Below are 11,495 nucleotides of genomic sequence, written 5' to 3'. Positions count from 1 at the left end.
ATCCTGTAACTGTACTGAATTTTTTTTTATCAGTTCTAATACATTTCTTGCAGAGTCTTTAGGTTTCTCCAAATATAAGATCACATTGATAGGGGGTAGAGAAATTCTAGGCAGAAAAGGGCGGGTGCCCAGTGAAGCCTGACCTTCAAGCCAAAAAGCCTAAAACCCACCACCCAAAGTGAGAATTTCTATCCCTGTTTTCCAGCTCAAATGTTGCCTTTTCCTAAACCTCCCATGGCCCTGCCCCACCCCATCCTGTGTCTATAAATACCCTAGACTCAGCCAGCAGAAGGAAGAAGGAGCTGGACATCAGCAACTATGGCTGGATGTCAGAGAGAAGCAGCTGGACTTCAGAGGGACAGCTTGATGGCATAACTTCAGGGAAAAATCCAGCTGGAGATGGTCAGTCTTCAGAAGAAGATTGCCTACCCCCTCCCCGTCCCCTTTTCTGCTCCCCTTCCCACTGAGAGCCACTTTCATTGGCAATAAAATCCCCCACATTTACAATCCTTCAATTTGTTTGTGCAACCTCATTTTCCCTGGATGCTGGACAAGAGCTCAGGAGCCAAGAGCACAGATACAAAAGGCTGTCACACTAGTCCTTTGCCCTCAATGGCAGAGGGCAGTTGCCTCAGCAAAAGGGCAGAGGACCCACTGAGCTGTAAACACTTAAGCTGTCTGCAGATGACAAAGCTAAAGGAGCACTGTAACATGGCCCCTGGGGCTTCGGGAGTCACATGTACCCTGCCTGGATGCTGCCGGAGGGCCTGCATAGAGTTTGCTCCTGATGGCATCCAAAAGTGCTTGCTCTGGCTCCTGCACCCACTCACCTGCATGCTCCTTCCTGTGAGGGGTAAAACGCAGTGGGTCCAAGTGAATGGAGTTTGATCCCACTGGCACCGAGGCAGCAGGCTGATTCCAGCACTGATGCACTCGTATTCCAGTCTTGCCCGCTCACTCGTATTCCAGTCTTGCGCGCTCATGTGCTCCCTCTGAGAAGGAGTTGAGAGTGGCAGGCTGAGTAAACAAGGCACCTCTGTTACAAGTCCTGCAAAGACATCAGGGAAATATGCTGCTTCAATATCATCTGCAAACAAGAATAATTTAACTTATTTCTTTTCAGTCGGGATGCCCTTTATATCTTTTCTTATCTAATTGCTCTAGCTAGGACTTGCAGTACCATGATGAATATCAGTGGTGACGGTGGGCATCTGTGTCATATTCCAGATCTTAGAGGAAAGGCTTTCAGTTGCTCCCTAGTCACTATGATACTAGCTATGGGTCTGTCATGCACAGCTTTTATTATGTTCATGTATATTCCTTGTATACCCAGTTTTTTGAGAGGTTGTCTTATGAAGAGATGTTGAATTTAATCCAATGCTTTTCAAGTATCAGTTGAAATGATCACATGGTTCTTATCCTTCATTCTGTTGATATAATGTATCACATTGATTGATTTTCATATGTTGAGCTATCCTTGCATGCCAAAGATAAATCCAACTAGGTCACAATGAATGATCTTTCTAATGTACTGTTGAATTTAATATGCTAGTATTCTGTTGAGGACTTCTGTATCAATATTCATCAGAGATATTGGCTTGTAGTTTTTTTTATTTCATAGTCTTTGGTCTTGGTATCAGGGTAATAATGGCCTCATGGAATGAGTTTTGAAGTATTCCCTCCTCCTCTATTTTTCTGAATAGTTTGAATAGGATTGGTATTACTTTTCTTTAAATGTTTGGTAGAATTCAGTGGTGAAGCCATCAGGTCCTAGGTTTTTCTTTACTAGGAGATTTTTTTATTATGGCTTTGATCTCGCTACTTATTATTGTTCTGTCCAGGATTTAGCTTCCTTCCTGGTTCAATCTTGATAGATTGTATATATCTAGAAATTTGTTCATTTCTTTTGGATTTTCCAATTAATTGGCATATAGTTGCTCACTAATGATCCTTTGAATTTCTGCAGTATTATAGTAATGTCTCCTTTTGCATTTCTGATTTTATTTATTTGGATCTTCTTTTTTTCTTAGTTTGTCTGGCTAAAACTTTGTCAATTTTTGTTTATTTCAAAAACCATGTTTTTGTTTAATTTATATTTTGTGTGATGTTCATTTCAATTTTGTTTATTTCTTCTCCAATCTTTATTATTCCTTTTCTCCTACTAAATTTGGGGTTGATTTGCTCTTGCTTTTCTAGTTCTTTAAGATGCATTATTAGATTGTTTATTTGAAGTTTATTCCCCTTATTGAGGTAAACACTTATAAATTTCCCTCTTATAAATAAAAGCATCCTAAGAGGGATGCTTTTGCTGTATCACATAGGGTTTGCTATGTTGTGTTTCCACTTTTATTTGTTTCACAAAATGTTTCAGTTTCCTTTTTAATTTCTTCATTGACCCACTGGTTACTCAGGATCATATTGATTAATTTCCATATATTTGTACAGTTTCCAAAATTCTACTTGTCATTAATTTCTAGATTTATTCTATTGTGGCCAGGGAAAATGACTGATATCATTTCAATGTTTTTAAGTATTGTAAGACTTGTTTTGTGACCTAACATATGTTCTATCCTTGAGAATAAATGTGCTGAGAAAAAGAATGTGTATTCTGCAGGTCTTGGGTGAAATGTTCTGTAAGTATCTATTGGGTCCATTTGGTCTATAGTGCAGGGGTTTTTGTTTGTTTGTTTGTTTTGAGATGGAGGCTTGCTGTGTCATCCAGCCTGGAGTGCAGTGGCATGATCTCGGCTCACTGCACTCTCTGCCCCTTGGGTTCAAGTGATTCTCCTGCTTCAGCCTCCTGAGTAGCTGAGATTATAGGCGCACACCACCATGTCTGGATACTTTTTTTTTTTTTTTTTAGTAGAGACGAGCTTTTACCACTTTGGCCAGGTTGGTCTTGAACTCCTGGCCTCATGTGATCCACCCCCCTCAACCTCCCAAAGTGCTGGGATTACAGGTGTGAGCCACCGCACCTGGCCAATAGTGCAAATTAAGTCTGATGTTTCTCTGTTGATTTTCTGTCTGGAAAATGTATCCAATTCTGAATGTTGGGTATTGAAGTCTCTAGCTATTATTGTATCAGGGCCTATTTCTGTCTTTAGCTCTAATAATATTTCCTTTATTTATCTCAGTGTTCCAGTGTTGTGTGTGTATATATTTTAAATGATTACATTCTCTTGCTGAATTGATCCCTATAGCATTATATAGTGACTTTCCTTGTCTATTCTTACAGTTTTTGTCTTGAAATCTATTTTGTCTTGTATAAGTACATTGAATTCTGTTTTTTGCTTGCCATTGGCATGGAATATCTTTTCTCATCCATTTATTTTCAATCTGTGTGATTCTTTATAGGTGAAATGTATTTCTTGTAGGCAACAGATCAATGGGTCTTGTTTTTTCATCCATTCAGCCAGTCTATAACTTTTGATTTTAATCCACTCAATATTATTATTGATAAGTAAGGACTTACTCTTGACATTATGTTATTTGTTTTCTGGTTGTTTTGTAATCATCTATTCCCTCTTTCTTTCCTTCTTGTTTTCCTCTAGTGAAGGTGATTGTTTGAAAGCATTTCTGGACCTGCCCTGGGCCAGAGGACAACACACTGCTCTGAAGGGTGAGTCCAGGTCAGGCAGCATTTACCACAAAGTGACTGAAGAGACCTGGGCTTTAAGAGAACCTTGGCACTGGGCAGTAATCTAGCAGTACTCCCCATGTGCTTGTGTGGTGGTGGCCATAAAGTGAGACTCTTCTGCCTTTGAAAAGGGAAGGAAAGAGTAGTAAGAACTGCATCTAGTGGTTAGAGTGCCAGCTCAGCTGCAGTACAACAGAACACCATGTAGACTTCTAAGGTTTTTAATTTAGCTCCTAGATGGCACCTCTGGACTTGCCTGGGTTCTGGGGGAAGTCACCACTCCAAAGAGAAAGACATTCAGGCCTGGCTGGCCTCACTACCTGCTTGACTGTAGAGCCCTAGGCCCTTGAGCAAACACAGGCACTAGCAAGGGAGTGATTACAGCAGGTCCTGGGTGAGACTTAGTGCTGTGCTGGTTTCAGATCTGACTCAGTGCAGTTATACTGATGGTGGCCTCAGTGGTGCTTGTGTTACTCCACACCCAGCTTCAAATGGCTCAGAACAGAGATATTCGTTTGGGAGAAGTAAAAGAAGAGAATCAGAGTCTCTGCCTGGCAGTCCAGAGAATTCTCCCAGATCTTGTCCAAGACCATCAAGGTGGTACCACTCTGAGTCTGCAAGAACCATGGTGTTACTGGGCTTGGGGTGCTCCCTAAAGCAGATACAGTTTAAATCACAATACCCAAGTCTTTTTGAATATATGGAAAGCCTTTCCAAGAAGTATGGCTGCAAACAAGCCCAGACTACAAAGACTACAATAAATACTTAACTCTTCAATGAGCAGACACAGATGAACATCTAGAAGTATTAAGACAATCCAGGAAATCATTACCTCACCAAAAGAACTAAATAAGGCACCAGGGACCAATTCTGGAGAAACAGAGATATGTGACCTTTCAGGCAGATAATTCAAAATAGCTATTTCAAGGAAACTCAAAGAAACTCAAGATAACACAGAAAATGGATTCAGAATTCTATCAGATAAATTTAACAAAAAGATTGGTACAATTAAAAAGAATCAAGCAGGAATTCTGAAGCTGAAAAAATACATTAGGCATAATGAGGAATGCATCAGACTCTGTAACAGAATTGGTCAAGAAGAAGAAAGAACTAGTGAGTTTGAAGACAAGCTATTTGAAAATGCACAGTCAGAGGAGGCAAAAGAAAAAAAGAATAAAAAAAAAGTGAACCACACCTATAGGTTCTAGAAAATAATCTTGAAAGGGAAAATCTAAGAGTTATTAGCCTTAAAGAGGAGGTAGAGAAAGAGATAGGGGTAGAAAGTTTATTTAAAGGGATATTAACAGAGAACTTCCCAAACCTACAGAAAGATATCAATATCCAAGTACAAGGAGGTTAAAGAACATCAAGCAGATTTAACACAAAGAACACTAACTCAAGGTATTTAATAATCAAACTCCCAAAGGTCAAGGATAAAAAAGAATCCTAAAAACAGCAAGAGTAAAGAAACAAATAACAAACACTGGAGCTCCAGTGCATCTGGCAGCAGACTTTTCAGCAGAAACCTTACAGAAAAGGAGCAAGTGGTATGACATATTTAAAGTACTGAAGGAAAAAACAACAACAAATTTTACCCTAGAATAGTATAGCTGGTGAAAATGTCCTTCAAATGTGAAAAGAAACCAAGATTTTCCTGGACAAGCAAAAGCTGAGGGGTCTCATGAACACCAGACCTGTCTTAGAAGAAATAATAAAGAGAGTATTTCAGTTGAAGAAAAGGACATTAATGAACAATAAGTAATCATCTGAAGGTACAAAACTCATTGGTTATAGTAAGTACACAGAAAAGCACAGAATACTATGACACTGGTACTGTGGTGTATATACTACACTTATACTACATATGAATACTAAATGATGAACCAATCAAAAATAATAACTGCCACAACTTATCAGGACATAGAAAGTACCATATGATATAAATAGAAACAAGAAAAAGTTTACAAGATGGAGAATGAATTAAAGTGTAGTTTTTATTTGTTTTATTTTTGATTGTTTATGCAAACAGTGTTATCAGCTTAAAATAATGACTTATAAGATAGTATGTGCAAGCCTCACAGTAACAAACCAAAAAAAAAAAAAAAAAAACTGCTACAAAAAAAAATAAAAAGCAAGAAACTAAGTCATTTCACCAGAGAGAATTACCTACACAAAAAAAGAAGAGAGGAAGGAAGAAAATAATGAAGAGAAGACCGGAAAATAACCAGAAAACAAATAAAAAATGGCAGAAGTCCTTACTTATCAATAACATTGAGTGTAAAAGGACTATATTATCTAATCAAAAGACATAGACTGGCTGAATGAATGAAAATTCAAACCCATTTATCTGTTGCCTACAAGAAACACACTTAACCTATAAAGACACACATAGACTGAAAATAAAGGGATAGAAAAAGATATTCTAAGCCAATGGAAACCAAAAAAGAGCAGGAGTCACTATACTTACATCAGAAAAAATAGATTTCAAGACAAAAACTATAATAAAGGACAAAGGAGGACATTATATAGTGATAAAAGAGTCAATTCAGGAAGGAGATATAACAATTTTAAGTACATATGCACCAAACACTGAACAGCCAGAAAGAGAGATAGATTCCAATACAATAATAGTTGGAGACTTCAACAGCCCACTTTCATAAATGGACAGATCTTCCAGATGGAAAATCAACAAAGAAACATCAGATTTAAAAACTAGAGTCCAAATGGACCTAATAGATATTTACAGAACATACCCTCTAATGGTTGCAGAATACACATTCTTTTCTTCAGCACATGGATTATTCTCAAGATTAAATCATATGTTAGGTTATAAAACAAGTCTTAAACATTCAAAAGTACTGAAATATTATGAAGCATCTTCTCTGACCACAATGAAATAGAACTAGAAATTAATAATAAAAGGAATTTTGGAAACTATACAAATACATGGAATTAACCTACATATTCCTTAATGACCACTGAGTCAACAAAGAAATTAAGAAGGAAATTAAAACATCTTGTGAAACAAATGATAATGGAAACAAAATATATTAAGCCCTATGAGATACAGCAAAAGCAGTATTAAGAGGGAAGTTTATAGCTGTAAGTGCCTACATAAAAAAGGAGAAAAAACTTCAAATAATCTAACAGTGCATCGTAAAGAATTAGAAAAGCAAGAGCAAACAAAACCCAAAACTAGAAGAAAAGGAATAATAAATATCAGAGAAAAAAGAAATGTTAATTGAAATGAAGAAAACAATACAAAAGATCAATAAAACAAAATGATGTTCTTTTGAAATGTTAAACAAAAATTGACAAAGCTTTAGCCAGACAAACTAAGGGAAAAAAGAGAGAAGACCTAAATTTAAAAAATCAGAAATTCAAAAGGAGACATTACAAATGATACAGCAGAAATTCAAAGAATTATTATGGCTACTGTGAGCAACTATAAGCCAATAAATTGGAAGTTTCAGGAAAAAATGGACAAATTTCTATACACCTATATAACCTACCAAAACCAAACCATAAAAAAATCCAGAATCTGAACAGACAACAAGTAACAAGACTGAAGCTGTAATAAAAAGACTCAATAAATGATTTTGGGAAAACTGGATATCCATATGCAGAAGAATGAACTGGGAAGCCTATCTCTCACCATACAAAAAAAAATCATATTTTAATGGATTAAAGACTTAAACCTAAGACCTTAAACTATAAAACTACTACAAAAAATTGGGGAAAATATCTAGGCATTCATCTGTGCAAAAATTTATTGAGCAATACCCCATAAGCACAGGCAGCAAAAGCAAAAATGAACAAATTACATCATGACTGTTAAAATGCTTCTGCATAGTGAAGTAAACAATTAACAAAGTGAAGAGACAGCCCACAGAATGGGAGGCATATTTGCCAACTACCCTTCTAATAAGAGATTAATAACCATAATATGTAAAGAGCTCAAACAAATCTATGGGAAGATAATCTAATAATACAATCAAGAAATTGGTAAAAGATTTGAAGAGACATTCCTCAAAAAGATATACAAATGGCAACAGGCATATGAAAAGGTACTCAGCATGAATGATAATTAGAGAAATGTAAATCAAAACTGCAATGAGATATCATCTCGCCCCAGTTAAAATGGCTTATATCCAAAAGACAGGCAATAACAAATGCTGGTGAAAATGTGGAGAAAAGGAAACGCTTGTACACTGTTGGTGGGAATGTAAATTAGTACAACCACTATGGAGAACAGTCTGCAGGTTCCTCAAAATACTAAAAATTGAGCTACCATATAATCCAGCAATCCTACTGCTGGGTATATACCTAAAGGAAAGGAAATCAGTATATTGAAGCAATATCTGCACTCTCATGTTATTGCTGCACTGTTCACAATATTTAAGATTTGGAAGCAACCTAAGTGTCCATCAACAGATGAATGAATAAAGAAAATGTAGTACATATATGCAATGGAATACTATTCAGCCATGAAAAAGAATGAAATCCTGTCATCTGCAACAACATGGATGGAACTAGAGATCATTATGTTAAGTGAAATAAGCCAGACACAGAAAGACAAAAATTACATGTTCTCCCTTATTTGTGGGATCTAGAAATCAAAACAATTGCACTCATAAACATAGGGAGTAGGATAGTTCCCAGAGGCTAGGAAGGGTAGTGGGGGAGTGGGGAAGAGGTGGGGATTGTTCATGTATTCCAAAAAAATAGAATAAAAAGACCTACTAATTTATAGCACAACAGGGTGACTATAGTCAATCATAATTTAATGGTATGTCTTAAAATAACTAAAAAAGTACAATTCGATTATTTGTAAAACAAAGAATAACTGCTTGAGGGAATGGATATCTGATTTTCTATGATGTGACTGCTACACATTGCATGGCTGTATCAAAACATCTCATTTACCCCATAAATATACACACCTAATATATACCCACAAAATTTAATAAAATTTAAAAAAGTTTTAAATGAAATAAGCAATGAGCAAGTTTCATCAAGTTACAAAATCACAAGATTTTTGCTTCTAGAGAGGAACTAAGCACTATTTAGTTCAATTTATTCCTTTCACAAATGAAAAAACCTATACTTAAATCAGAGTTTGTAAAACTATAGCCCATGGGCTGAATCCAGCTGCCTATGTTTTTATAAATAACACTTTTTTGAAACACAGCCTTGTTTACTTATTTGCACATTTTCTAGGACTTTTGTGCTACAGTGGTAATGTTAAGTAGTTTCAATAAAGACCATATAATCCACAAAGCCTAAAATATTTGTTTACTCTCTGGCCTCTTCAGGAATGTTTGCCAACTGATTTAGATAGCAAGTATAATTTGCCCACAATCACACTTTAAATTAGTGGTAAAATTTGTCTAAAATCTATCTTTACTTAGTGATATGCTCTTTCTATTCTACCATATTGCCTCACTGTATCCAATATTCTAGTGCTAAAATTAAAGATCAAATTCAAAAGTGGTAAGAAGGAAGACAATAATTACATTAAAATGGAACTTACCCAGTGCCACCGTACGTTAAGAGCTACTAGTTCAACTTAACTACTCAGTCTTCTGCATGCCCTCCAGAGAAAATGTCACAGGTCACATACATTTTTATGAATATTTACCCAATGTCACAAATTTATCAAACTGTAATTATTTTAGTGGCAATAAATTAAAATAAAATAGCAATAATTAGTAGTCTATACCAGTGTAGGCTACATCTATATTAGAAAATAATAAAATAACTCTGTAGCTGGAACTCTCATTAAAATATTTTTGTCTTTTAATATAAACACCAAAACTCATTATTCAATAATATCCAAGTAGCTGAGTACCCTCAAAGAGACAATATACTGAGAAAAATTATTAAAATTCAAAAACTGTAAATTAGACATTCCCAATATATAGTCCCTGGACCAGCAATATCAGCATCATCAAGGGAGCTTGTTTAAAATGCAAATTCTGGGGACCTACCTCAGACCTACTAAATCAGAAATTCTGGGAATGGGATGTAGTATTCTGTGTTTTAACAAGATTTCCAGGTGATTTTTAGTCATGCCTAAAATTTGAAAAACACTGCTCTATATCAACATAGGTAATAAAGAAACACCCTAAGGTATAAAAAGAAAATAAATTAAAACAGGCAAATAAGCATCATTATAGATAACAACTTGCACATCATTTATTTCTAGTCCCTAAGCCATGTTAACACACTACCTTACAAAAAAGTCACTTCTAGTCAACAACTAATAAGAGTTCTAGAAACTTTGCCAAGTATAATCAGTAAGTTAAGACCAAATATTCATAAAGAACAGAATAAGCGAATTAAAATAGTCTGCCTCCAATTTGACTGCTGAAGCTTTTAAGCTATAACCATCCCTCTTCCCTTACTGCCTTAAACTTGGGCAAATTGATAAGAAAGCCCAGTGCTCCTTCTGTTGGCACTGGTAAGAAATTTAAACCACATAAATCCTGCTAAGACAAACCTTGCCCCAGTCCACCTACCTTTACCATCATAAAAACCCCAAGCCAGTCTCCTTTATCTGCTCTTTCAATCCATTCTGTATCCATTTAAGAGCCACTCTATTCTCTGAAAAAAGTTCATTTTCTGAGTACTAAACCTTTTCATATCTTCTTGGGGCATGTATGGCATGACCAGTATTGAAATCTGAACCAAATTTTGGATGTGGAGAGTCTATCCTGTTTCTACATGGTAATCACAACACAAATTCAAAATTTTTTTTCTCATCTACTAAAAATATATTCCAAAAGAAAACCTGAGAAGTCCTGTTATATAATGTGAGCTTCCTCTGTTGTAGCTTTCAGGCAAGATGTTATATAGATAACTTATGCCTTTGTTTTAGGAACATGATCAGAAGCTATACTTTTTCAGCAATAAAATTCTACCACCCCAAGATCACTGTATTAAATATTTGTGCCACAGGGATTGAGATATTGCTACATACACACCGTAAAAGAAGAAGTAATTGTTCTGATAATCACGACACTAAGAAACAACTGGGAGAAAAGTAGCTTCAGGGACAATATTCAGTAGCTAATTGTTCAACTCGCTAGTTCACATTGCTTGTAGACACTGAATCTAGTTATGGGGTAAATCAAAGTGAATAAAACTCAGCTGGAATTTTGACACCAGCAGTGTTTTTCTCTAGTGTTGCTTCCTGGAAAAAAAGTATAATGCAAAATCTACAAAATGTCAAGGGAAAGGCAAGATAGCAAAATGGAAACTACAGACAACACAAATTATTGTAGAGCAACTCGTGCTTTGGATATTTTGGATGTAATTTTAAACTGTTAATTTTAATTAACCATAAAATCCACAACTTCAGAAGAGAAATCGTGTAAAAACTGATACTGTGATGAGAATTAGACAATAACTTCAGGCTTTAAATATAATAAAAATTATTTTCCTTACTTATTTCATTGTTTTTAAAAATACATCTGCGTTGCAATTAATGACTGTATGTTAGATTCAAGGGGAAGTACTTTCATTCTTTCTGATGAGGTAGCTGTTCAAGTTTTGGCCATAAACACCAAATTCTGATTACTAAGCCCTAGGGTGATTGAGTGCTATAAAACATAGCAGAACACAAAGCCCAGACGCTTCAGACAGATGATATATACTTCTATGAACACCCAGCAACCATGACAGTTGGCCAGCAACTTCGTATTTGAACAGCATAACCATTTATCATGGAAGAATTTAATCTAAACATTAAATTATTCTTTTATTCTTTGATTAAATGAAATCACAAAAATAAATACAGTTTGATTAAAGATAATTCAACCAAAGTGCCTATTAAGATGAATTCACTGTCAATGAG

Source organism: Pongo pygmaeus, chromosome 12, assembly GCF_028885625.2.
Source record: "Pongo pygmaeus isolate AG05252 chromosome 12, NHGRI_mPonPyg2-v2.0_pri, whole genome shotgun sequence".
Taxonomy (NCBI): domain Eukaryota; kingdom Metazoa; phylum Chordata; class Mammalia; order Primates; family Hominidae; genus Pongo; species Pongo pygmaeus.
Note: the sequence above shows the minus strand (reverse complement) of the source record.